Here is a 13,110-nt window from a genome sequence, read left to right as displayed (position 1 = left end):
TCTCTACCACTCTGCTCAACTTTTCAAATTTTAATGCCTCATTTCTCAGTTTTAAGGGAAGGCTTCGAAGGTAAATATTGGTGAGTAGAACCATTTGATGAGTACGAAGTGTACTGATACACGTGTTGTACGTGCAACAAGAGATCTGTATCTACCACTTTGAGTACATGGTAGGTACCCAGCAAACTTTTTAAATTTTGGTTATGTCTGGGAATATGAAAAATAGGATTGGGGCTCTACTGAAATGTACTAAACACTACCAACTTTTTCTTCTGCTGAGAATTGAACCCAGACTTCCCACATTTTCACACCACCCCTGAGCGATAAGCCCAGCCCAAGCCTGTATTTGTCCCCCGCCCCCCCCCCCACATCTCGTTTGTCATTTTTGCAAATGGTATGCATTGGGTAAGAATCCCCCCCAAAGGCCTATGTATTAAAAGACTTGCTGACCAAGTGGGGTCCAGTGACCAGAAGTAGTCATTTTTGAAGGCAACATTGGGATCCTGACTGCTCCCTGTTTTTCTTTGCTTCCTCCCAGCTATGAGGCAAGCAGGGTCTAACTTCACTCCAGAGAGACATGAGAGCATGGTGCGTATGAGAGAGTAAGGGGCCAAGAAGACAACTAAAACACGCAACCATGTTCTGAAGCCTTCAGCCAAAATAAAGCGTCTTAAGTTGACGGTCACAGTGGCAGGAAACTGACAGCGCCATTCTCCTGTCTCCTTGCTAAAACTCGGCCTCAAAAGCTCCAGTTCAAAATGTCTATGTTGTTGGACTGGACAGCAGGCTCGGCAGTTGAGAGCACTGGCTGCTCTTCCAGGGGACCCAGGTTCAGTTTCCAGCACCCACATAGCAACTCACAACTGTCTAATTCCTCTTCTGGCCTCTGTGGGCACCAGACACCTACATAGTACAAAGACATACATGCAAGCAAAACACTATATGCATAAAATAAAATAATTGTAATAGAAATAAAAATTTTATGATGGAATATGTACTATAAGAGATTACATAATTATCTTTTATTTGCAGCCCTGTTTATTTAGTTATCTAAGATACTGTCAAATGTTTCTTTGTAGTCTTGTTTTGTAAAAAAATTCAAATTTCAAAAGAAATTTATAGAAATGGTTGGCCATTTTGGCTTAACTACAAGTATCATGGGAAACATTTCGCAAGCTTAGTAGTGGGAAATAGGCATTCTGGCTGTGTAATTGTGAGCGGAAATGCACCGAGTTACAGGATAACAGAAAACTGAAAATCTATTTAGTTCAGCATAATGTTAGTCTGGCTTTTCCTAGATCAACATTCACCACACTGCTTCTCCACAACTCTTACTAGTGCAATGCAGTTCTTCCAAATCATTAGTGTTTCCTTTGGGAAGTCAGATCCTCCTTTATGAAGGAGGGAAAAAAGAAATATATTTTCTTTACCTATCACAACGTCATGACTAAAGCTGTATAACAAAGAGGTTAATAGAAGGCTAATATAAGTTTATTAATATGTTTACATAACACAGGAGAGACTTCAGGCCAAAGGCTAAGAATATCTTCAGGTAACAAACACCCAATGCCTATAGGGAAGACTTCCCTACTTTACTATAATTTTTTGGTTTTGGATTTGAGGGGTGGAGGGCAGTTGTGTAGACAATGACTGAGGATAAGAGTCTGCTCTCATGGCAGTGGGGAAGGGGGTGGGACTTGGCAACACCTGTCTTTTCAGGTTTGTGTTGACTCTTAACAGGGTAGGGCTTTCTGTGACAGTCCTCTTTCCAGGAAACGTAGGTCAAAAAATTTTTGTAAGTCCTGCTTTATGTGAAAGGTAGGACACGATGAGAGCAATCTCCCTACTTCCTTCAGCTAAAAATACACAACACGTAAATGTGGCATATTTGAATACTATGTAGATAAAAGTTTCTGTATCACCTGGTCCCACAGCCATTCAGTCCCAAATAAACACACAGAGGCTTGTATTAATTATAAGCTGTTTGGTCTACTGCTCAGGCTTATTTCTAACTTGCTTTCACAACTTAAATTAACTCATAATTCTTATCTATGTTTAGTCACATGGCTTGGCACCTTTTCTCAGAATGGCATTCTCATCTTGCTTCCTCTGAGTCTGGCTTATGACTGTATCTCTTCCTTTCCTCTTTCCAGAATTCTCCTAGTCTGGTTGCCACACCTATACTTCCTGCCTGGCTACTGGTCAATCAGCATTTTATTAAACCAACACACGTGACAAATCTTTACAGGGTACAAGAGCACTGTCCCACAGCAATACTGTATGCTGAATTCTTCTATGGTCTCGAATGCCTGATCCTTGTACTTTTACCTCCAAGATGCTCAGATTCTAAACATATGACACTGGGTTAGGCTTTAGCTGGGTGAGAAATAGTTTGCTTTTCATGACATTTTTGTTTTTGTTGTATGACCCTGGCCCAGGACCTCCTGCTTGCCCTGAACTATACCCCCAGTCTAAGCAGTGTGATTAAATCAAACAAATACTACATTGAAAAGTTAAATAAATTAAAAAAATATTTTATACGTTTCAGTATCATTCCATGTATGCGTACATGTTTATTTATAATATTAGAAAATACAGAGAAGGGTATGCAACTCATCCTTAACATTACAACTCAGTGGTAACCTTGATTCTTACTATGGTATATCTAATGACATCTTATTTCTAAAAATTATTTTTTATTTTTAATTATGTGGGGTATCAGGGGTGTTTATGTGCACATGAGTGTAGATGCCCACGAAGACTGGAGATACAAGTGCTGTGGACCATTGGATTTGGATGCTAGGGGACCAAACTCAGATTCTCTACAAGAGTAGTTAGCACTCTTCAGCACTGAGCCATCTCTCCCGCCTCTCTAAGGACATAGAAAAGTCAGTGTTCAAGAACAGGAGAATTCTGTCCTTCCTCGTTTCTAAAGAGCTACGTTGGCAGAGATTCACTTGCTGATGAAGGGCAGAGGAGAGGCAGCAGAGAGGATAAAGGTTCCTGTTGATTGTATTGTGACTCTTCCTATTGGTAGAAACACTTCAGCAGTCTTTGTTTTGTGAGGAAGTTGAATGCAAGAGCTTTATAACTTTGCAGTTAAAGAATCTCGTCTTTCCTGAACTTTGATTTTATTAACTTACCCTATTGTGATTTAATTGTAAACAAAGCCTAGAATCACCTGGGAGAACTGCCTAGATTAGATTGGCCTTTGGGTATATTTCTGGGGCTTATACTGATTATTATTTAATGGAGGAGGGCCCAGCTCACTTGGGTGGCACTGGAGCAGGCTCCCAGATCTTAGCACAACTATTTCCATGATGGAAGTATCATTCAGACTGTAAACTCTTTAGTAGACAGCACCACCTGCCAAAATGAAAACAAAGATCTAATCCATCAAAGTCCACAGTTCTGGGAAACTCTCTAAATGTACTAACCTTGAGTTTTAGCTTCTGTAGTTCTGCTTCTGGCTAACTGTCCTTGTTAACTGGAGTATGACAACACAGAGCATAGGTTTTGTGCTTAAGAGCTCAACCCAAGAAAGACTCGCTGGTACACCATGACTCCAAATACCTATTGTAGTTGCAGGCCAGCTACTAAAGACTTTCAATGTGCTTACACCCATGTCAGAGCAGTGTTCTTTGGGGGATCCCTCACTATAGCCCCATCGCCTGGGCGGGTGGTCCTGGGCTGTATGAAGAAAGCTAATCAAGGTCCCTGAGAGATGGTTAAGAACACTGGCTGCTCTTCCAGATGACCTGTGTTTGATTACCAGCAATCACATGGCAACTTAAAACTGTCTAGAAATCTCCACTCAGGGAATCCAATATTCTCTTCTGGTCTTTGCAGGCACCAGGCATGCATGTGGTACACAGATATACATGTGGGCAAAACACCCATACATATAAAATTATTTTTTACATACTTAAAAATAAAACTAGTTAAGCATGAGGATGTAGCTGGTTATAGTAGTGCATGTCTTAATCCCAGCAAAGACAGACAGATCAGTGTGAGTTTGAGGCCAGCCTGGTCTATATAGAGAGAGTTCCCAGGACAGCCAGGCTCTCATAGCAAGACACTGTCTCAAACACACAAACACACACACAACAACAGAAAGACATAAGGTCATGAACAAGGTAGCAATCAGCATTCCTCCACGGTTTTTGTTCAAGTTCTTGTTTGAGGTACTGCTATGACTTCCCTCAATGATGTTACCCTAGTTACTTTTCTATTGTTCCAGTAAGAAGACACCATGGCCAAGGCAACTTATAGAAGCGTTTAGTGAAGGTTTGCAGTCTCGGAGGGTTAGAGTTCATGTCCATCATGGTGGGGAGCATGACAGCAGGTGGCATGTTGCTGGAATAGTGGCTGAGTCTTTACACCTTTGTCCACAAACACGCGGCAGGGAGAAAGCTAACTGGGAATCACATGGGATTTTAAACCTCAAAGTCCACCCTCCAGTGACATAACCTTCTCCAAAAAGGCCACACCTCCTAAACCCTTCCCAAACAGTTCCAACAACTGGGGACCAAGCATTCAAATATATGAGCCTGTGGGAATCATTCTCATTCAAACCACCACAGAAAGACTGGAATCTGCTATAAGAAATAAGCCCCCCCCCCCCCCTTAAACCGGTTCTGGTCAGAGTGTTTTATCCCAGCCACAGAATGAAACTAGAACAGAAATCGGAACTGAGGGCGTGGCTGTTGCTGGGATGACTTGGTCATAGCTTTGTATATCTCTGGACTATTTTGTTGGAGGGCTGTGGAAGATTTTGAAACTTCGGGTTAGAAAAGTGGTTGAATGCTCAGAATTTAGCGGGCTGTTCTAAAAGGAGCTTAGAAAAGAGTAATGCTGAGAAATACGCTGCCTGTGAAGGCCTGTCTTGGGAAGTTTCAGAGGGAAGTGAAGACTATCAAGATCTGAAATAGGGGCCATCCATGTAATTTCTGGCTAAGAACTTGTATATTCTGATCTACTGAGGCTAAAGAATCAGCTTTGACTAAAAAGAGAGCAATGCCATTGAGTGACATTTTCTGTTTCATTGGGGCAATAAAAAATATGACCTCAGAATCGTACACAGAGTCGGTCTAAGAGGAGCAGGCTATATTTTGAGTTGCCTGGGTAGTATTCATTTTGAGGCTACAAAGGGGTCACAGAGAGCTTCAGAGGCTTGGCCCCATATGGAAAAGTTAGAGTCTCTGTACAGAGGCTAGCAGAGGTCACTGGTAAAGGTTCAACCTCATTTACAGTGTAAACCCCTGAGTTATTAGAGATACCAGGACCATGAGACATTTGGCAAGGACAGCAGTGATTGTGGAATGGAGCCCACCTAAGGCTACAATATGAATTATGTGTGCACAGCGTGTGTGTGTGTGTGTGTAGCCCACCTAAGGCTACAATATGAATCATGTGTGCACAGCAGCGTGTGTGTGTGTGTGTGTAGCCCACCTAAGGCTACAATATGAATCATGTGTGCACAGCAGCGTGTGTGTGTGTGTGTGTGTGTAGCCCACCTAAGGCTACAATATGAATCATGTGTGCACAGCAGCGTGTGTGTGTGTGTGTGTGTGTGTGTGTGTGTGGAGTGGAGCCCACCTAAGGCTACAATATGAATCATGTGTGCACAGCGTGTGTGTGTGTGTGTGTGTGTGTGTGTGTGGAGCCCACCTAAGGCTACAATATGAATTATGGGTGCTGCCCATAGATCTTCTGGAGTCAGAAGAGTGAGTCTGAGGATTTGGATTCACGCTGCTGGATTCTCGTCTTGCATTGACCTGATTTTTCTTACTCCTTTGTTCTTCCCTTTCGGAACAAGAAAGTACTCAACTTTTTAAAATCAAGCCCACAGTTCAGAGATTTTGGAATTTTAAAGGGACATGGAGTTTTTAAAGACTGCAGAACTTTTAAAAGTTAGGTTGTGTTTTACTTTATGATATTAATGTGAGATCCTGGGGACGAGAAAGGAAAGGTTAGAACCTGGCTATCTACACATTACCTCTTACTTCTATGAGTTTTCCTCCGTCAGCGGATTTCTCTTTTCTTCGCAGCAAAAGGAAGTTGACCTAATTTGCTTATTGTTTTTCTCGTCTGTAAATGTTTGTGTTTCTTTAATCTTTAATCATACATCCCTAAGTACCCACTGTGGATGGAACTGATGAAAATGAAAGGATTAGTTTACACACACTGGCTGAGTAATATTTGTAAACCTTTATCAGGAACACCTGTAGATAGAACCAAGCGTGCAAACCCAGAGCTGGGAGCTGCTCAGATGGTAAAGTGCTTGCTAGGCAAGCGTGAGGGCCTGAGTCAAATCTCAAGAATCTCATTTGAAAATGTCATACATAGAGGTGCGCCTATAATTCCCACACTGGGAAGGATAAGACAGGTATGCACCTACAGCTCACTAGCTGGCCAGTCCAGACTATTTGGAGAATTCCACGTTAGTGACAAACCATGTCTCAAATAAAATGAAACAATGGGTGGAACCTGTGAAATAACACCTAAGGTGTTATTAGATCTCTGAATGCACAGGCTTATGTGTGCTCATGTGCCCACACATGTGAACCCAGAAATGCACATACATGAAAGACATGATAAAACAGGAGCTATTACCTTCAGATAGGTAACTGTGACAATTTTGGCATCTTTCGTGAAATTTCATACATCCGGATAAATTCTGGTTAAATTCCTCGCACATTCCTCCATTTGGCTCAGGTAACATCTCTGGAGGCAGGTCTCTCTGACCCAGCTCTGAGGGGAATACAATAATCACGTGTAAACACTATGGGAATTTCACCATACAGGGCTGGGGAGATGGTTAAGTCAGTAAAGCACTCACTCCACAACTAGGAGGACCAATGATTCTGAGAACCCTTGAAAGAAACCAAGTATGATAGCTATGATTTAATGCCAGTGCTGGGGAGGAGGAGACCCGTGGATCAGTGGGCTGATTGGCCCAGCTCGCTCCGCATTCTTGCTGAGTTCCAGGCCAATGAGAAGGCTAATTCTAACACTCGGGAGGCAGTGCAGGTGATCCTGGAATTGCAGACCAGTCAGGGCTACACAGTGAGAGCCTGTCTCAAATACACAAAAACCCAAAAGAAAATGAAAGAAAAACTAAAAATGAAATAGAAAAACTAACAAAAACAAGTAGGTGGCTCCCGATGAGCAACACTCTCCCACACGTATAGGCAACCCTGAACAAACATTAAATATTAAAATTTATGTGATAAATAAGTCAAAATTAATTAAAATTTAAAAACGTTAGAAGCGAGGCAAGGGAGCCTATAGCTGTGGGATGTCTCCTATGTCCCAAGAGAAGTAGAGGCAAAGGATCAAGAGTTCAAAGTTAGCCGAGGTGTGGGTGATATAGTAGTCAGGAGAGTCGTAGGATAAAAGTTAACACAGAAAAATCAACAGCCTTTATCAACAACAGATGTACCAAGAAAGAATCAAGGAAACACTCCCACACCATAGCCTTAAAATCAACCCACACCATAACCTTAAACATCTGTCAATCTTGGAATAAATTCCACCAAAGAAGTGAAAAGTTTACAATGAAAACTTTAAGACACAGCAGTCACGCTCTGTGACCTCTAGTCTGGGCAGACCTCAGCTGTCTTTACAGCACAGTGCTAGAATGTTTTGGGTGTCACCAGCTATGGAATATTACTCCTGGAGCATGAGTTTCCTACTGTGCAAACAACTATTCTGGAATCTGCACAGGACCTATGCCTGTCCCAGAAAGAGGTCTGGATGGATTGCCTGCCTCTCCTCTGCCAGCTTTTGTTTACTGATTCCATTCATAGAAACAAAACTTCGGAGCTGGACAAGGCGGCACATGCCTACAGTTCTAGCTCCTCCGGGGAGTGAGTGGGAGGGGACCTTACTAAAGCCAAGGAGTTGAGACAACCCTGTGTAACATAGCAAGACCCAACCTCAGAAAACAACAACTACAAAACACAAGCCCCGAGAAAAGTTCATAAAGTTACATGTCCGACACAGATGAGAACGACTTCCAAATATCCTGTCTCCAGCACTCATCTCACGACACTCTGGCAATCAGAGGAGGACCGTGGCTGTAAAAGTGGAGCGGATGCAATCAACAACGGTGTGGTGGCATTTCACTTGTATTTTAATAAATAAAGCTGGCCTGAATCTCAGAAAAGTAAACAGCCACACTGGCCAGCCTTACACACCAGGCAGTGGTGACACACACCTTTAATCCCAGTAGCCACACTAGCTTGCCATAGAAACCAGGTGGCAGCAGTGCACGCCGTTAATCCCAGAGCTAGAAAGGATTATAAAATGGGAGGAGACAGCTCTCAGTCAGCCTCATTCTGAGGTTTCCTGGAGGTAGGATCCCCATTTTTGGACTGAGGTCGAGGTAAGAGCCAGTGGCTGGCTGCTTTGCTTTTCTGACCTTCAGGTTGAACCCCAATATCTGTCTCTGAGTTTTTATTAATTGTGCTTTACAATGTCATCAACTTAATTTGGCACAATCCCTATCCTAGAGGCTGCTGCGCTTTTGGAATTGAGTGTGGCACTGCCACACAGAAGAATACTATGATTATACATACACTAATACAAAGAGGAAAATGTCATTCCATTTCGTACATGGCTCACTTCCTGAAGTGGGGAGGAAAATCCAGGCCAATCAAAGAATTTCCTGGGCAGAGCACACCTTTTATGGGTCACCACCCTCTGAAAATTTCTCTGCCTAGAAGACAGCCAAAGGGCATAAAAAGAAAACGTGCCAGTTCTGCAGGCCACACATGCATAGGACAAAAGGAGACCGGAAGGAATTCAGAAGAGGAGAAGCTCACTGACAGAAGGGTGATGTGCACATCTGTAGTCCTACCACGTGGGAGACTACAGCAGGGGAATGATGGACTCAAGGTCAACCTAGGATGCGTCTCCAGAACAGACTTTTACCATAAATCACGAGACAGGGAGAGAACAGTGAAGCTAAGTGTTAAGGCACACATCTGTAACCCAGCACTTCAGGAGTGGAATAATCAGGGTCAGATGTGGTGGCTACATACTGAATTTGAGGACAGCCTGGGCTACATGTAGAACTGAAAGAGGGAGGGAGGGAGGGAGGGAGGGAGGGAGGGAGGGAGGGAAGGAGGAAGAGATTCAAATGCATGATTTCTAGGATAAGCTATAAAAGAAGTCTGGAGTAAACGGCTGTAATTGAAAATGCAGTTAGACATGTCTATTGGAAGCCCCCTCACAGGAAGACACATAAAATATGACGTTTGGCATCAATGGGCTTACTATCTACTTGGAACATGCCCACAAACAGTGAGTTCAATGCAGTCAGGGCTTCTGACTTCTATTGGAGTTACAGAGTATAATGATAAGGGGAATAAACACTGATGGTTATTCTAAACTATAAACGGTGCACACTCAGGTGGTGATATGTAGCACTGGTGTTAGATTCCAGATAATAAAGGGAAACTATCAATAATTTCCATTCTAAAAATTAACACAATCTATAAATCAAGATTGTTTGGATGTCTTAAGAACCCCGAAATGGTGAGTTCCCTTTTCCTCTTACCGTATTTTTCACAGAGGACCAAACAGGTTGGCAAGCTGTGGAAAATCGCACGCAGTTACTTTCCAGACATGGCCTGCATCCATCCCAGGAATCCACACAAGATGCCTGGCATAACTTTTCTTCTTCCTCCAAATGTTCTTGCACTTCATTCATGAGTTTCAGGGCCTCCTGGTTACAACGTAAAAGCACAGGTTTCATTTCCATTTCCCGAGTCTATGTGTACCTTAGTTGGTTTCCTCTTTCTAAGTGTATATTAGCACTAGGGGTTGCCAGACCAGCTTGGTTGATAGGGTGCTTGCCTTGCATTCCCAATGCCCTGGGTTCAATCCCCAGCACCATCTAAACAGGAAGGGAGGCACAAACCTAAAATCTCAGCTCTCAGAAGGTTGGAGAAGGAAGAACAGAAGTTAAGGTTATCCTTGGCTGCCTAGCAAGTTCAAGGTTTCCTTTGATACATTAGGACCTGGTTTCAGCAGAAATTAAGACCCTCTAAATGGCTTCAGTTTTCATCTTCACCATCCTCACTGCTGATAGATCTGACACACTGATTTCTGTTTGATAAAGAGTCTTCAGAATGAGCCTTTATTGAAGGTCATGAAAATCTCATTGTCCGTTCATTTGTTCACAAGTATTTATTGAATAATTACTGCATGATGAACATCGCACTAAATGTGGATGAGTCAATAGTGAAGACATCATCCCTATGGGGAACCATGATGATTGCCTTCTGAATTCTCTATCTGCACGGCTTACCTATGAGGGATATGAGAGGTTGGCTGTAAGGCTTAGAAAACTGATATTTTCAGGCTGGAGAGATGGCTCCGTGGTTAAGAACATTGCCTGCTCTTCCAAAGGTCCTAAGTTCAATTCCCAGCAACCGCATGGTGGTTCACAACCATCTGTAAAGAGATCTGATGTCCTCTTCTGGCCACAGACATACAGACAGAATACTGAGAATACTGTATACATAACAAATAAATCTTTAAAAAACCTGATATTTCTTTCATTTAAGCTTCCTTAAATTATTGTATTGTGTAAACACTGCAAGACAGCACAATTCTTGTATATATTACAGTGACTGGCTTCTTTCTTCTTGTCTGTATTCCCAATGCGCCCCCTTGTGGTGCTGTTTGTACTTAGCTAAGGCCTGTTACTGTTGGTAAGGAGCCAACTGCAATGGCAACTGTCTCAGTTGTGTCCTGTATCCCTCCCTGATTGGACCCATGACCTTACTGCACACAAGAACTTGCCTGAGAAGGAGCTCGGCAGAATGAGGCCTATACCAGGCTTCAAAGGCAAAAAAGGTCTCAAGTGGAAAACAAGTGAGAGAAGTTTTGTTTTTAAAACCATTTTATTTTAGTCCTTTGTTTGCCTGTTTTCTGAAGCAGGTAGTCCAGGCTGGCCCTGGTCCTCCTGCCTCAGCCTCCTATGTGCTGGCACTATGGATATTATAGATCGTGCGTGTGTGCATGCGCACATGTGTGTATATGTGTATGTGTGTGGTATATGTAAATGTATGTGTTTGTATGTGTGCAGATGTACGTGTGGAGGCTGGAGGTAGAAGCTGGCTGTCTTCCTCTATTGCTCTTTTGATACAGTTTGTTCACTAAACTCACAGAGATCTGCCTGCCTCTACAAACTGAGTGCTGGGATTAAAAGCATGCTACCATTGTCCAAATTTAAGAGATTTATCTTTTTTTTTTTCAGGTAACTTTTGAGTACCAAAACTTAAGAGTCTAATGCAATCGCTTCTTGTGTAATGAATAAAATTTTAGGAATAACATTTCTACTAGTTGCTGGCATTGTTCAGGACCTGAAACCCAGATTTGCTTCCTTGGTCCTCGCAGGAATAATCTTTTCCTAGTATTGCAGCCTTAGCTTGTGGTAGGTGGCTTAAGAAATAAGAACAACAGTCAGCCAGTGGGTCCCACATGCTCATGCTGCGGGCTTCCTCAGCCTCATTCATATCAGTGTTGGAGCGACATGTTAGGTAACAGCTTTAACCTCAACCCTCCTAGCTGCAGAGATCAAAGTGTGGTTGACCTCGATGTTGGAAGGATTCCAAGAGATGATATGCTTTGTATTAGATGTTTAGGGTCACTATTCCCAGATGTCAGACTATAAGCCCACCAGGGAAGAACTGGCATGGGGCCTTCCACACAGTCCTAATGAGGAGCTGTTTTAGGCTTCTTCACCATCTTTGGATTGCTGCCAAAAGGGAGGGCTTCAGCTGCCAGCTGGGCCATCTCCTTCCTGCCTGGTAGCGACCATTACACAGGTTTGTGTTCAGCTTGGCAGCTTCTGCCCTCACTGCTTTGTGGAATCCCAGAGATCACAGTGCTCGAGAATGATGAGATTCTGGACACTGTCTGGAATTCACCCGCTCCAACTTTACAGGAGCTTAGGTAAAGATACAGCTGTGCATTGCAACTCCATTGGTTATTTGTCTTAATTATGCATGTGTATGTGCGTTATTTGTACACACGCACATGTATGGGGCCCAGAAGTCAATGTCAGACGTCTTCAACTAGTGTTAGGGTTTCGGTCACATGCCACCATACTTCTGTGTTGCTGCTCTGAACTCAGATCTCCAAGTTTGTGCAGCAGGCACTTTAGCAGCTCACTGAGCTATCTCTCCAGCCCCCATTTGTACTTTTTAGCTAATCATTTAATAAAGGGAGGTTTAATGGAATAGGTGCTGTTTCTGCATGGATCTCAGCTCTTGCAGAATGAGAACAATTCTGGCAGTGATGTGCAGCATTCTGAATATAATCAATACTACTACAGTGTACTCAAATGATTAAGACAGAGGTGGGAGCCGAGCTCTGTCATGATGTGTGAGGTCCTAGATTTTATTCTTAGCACTACAAAAAGGAATTTAATAAGAAAAAGATTGAGATGATAAATTTCACATAAACATTTTTCCCAAATTTCAATATTTCTTTAAAAATAAAAAGTAACTGTCAGCATTAACATTTAAAATACTTTCTAAATTTCTTTGTGTTAATTAATTTTTGATTAATCTATTTTTTCTTTGTGACAGGAGTCCAGGCCCAGACTGATCTGAAACCAAATATTTAGTTGGTCTTGAACTTGTGATAATCCTTTTGTCTCAGACTCTGAATATTGGGATTACAGACATAAGTCACCTACCTAGACTTTCCAAACTATTCTATTACAGTTTTTATTTCTGTGTTAATTATGCTGATTAAAAGTAGTATTAAAATATAACCTCTTGAAAATATTTGCTTTGAATGTTGTGTTAATTGTTACTATTACTAAACTATGACGTATGTAGTATAGTTCTATACAAGAGTTAAGGAATATTTTTCACATCTCCCAAGGATACTTGGATATAATATTTATTTTTTATTGGGAAAACACATATCTGGACTATAGCCATATATAAAGTTGTTTGACTTTTAAAAATAGATTGGAAACTGTGGCTCAGTGGTAGAGCCCAGCATGTATTCTAGCCCTAGCATCTCAAAAACTAAAAATAGAAAAATAAAATGGGACTGGGATGTAGCTCAGTAGTAAGAGTC

Source organism: Microtus pennsylvanicus, chromosome 5, assembly GCF_037038515.1.
Source record: "Microtus pennsylvanicus isolate mMicPen1 chromosome 5, mMicPen1.hap1, whole genome shotgun sequence".
NCBI lineage: Eukaryota > Metazoa > Chordata > Mammalia > Rodentia > Cricetidae > Microtus > Microtus pennsylvanicus.
This window is presented reverse-complemented; position numbering follows the sequence as displayed.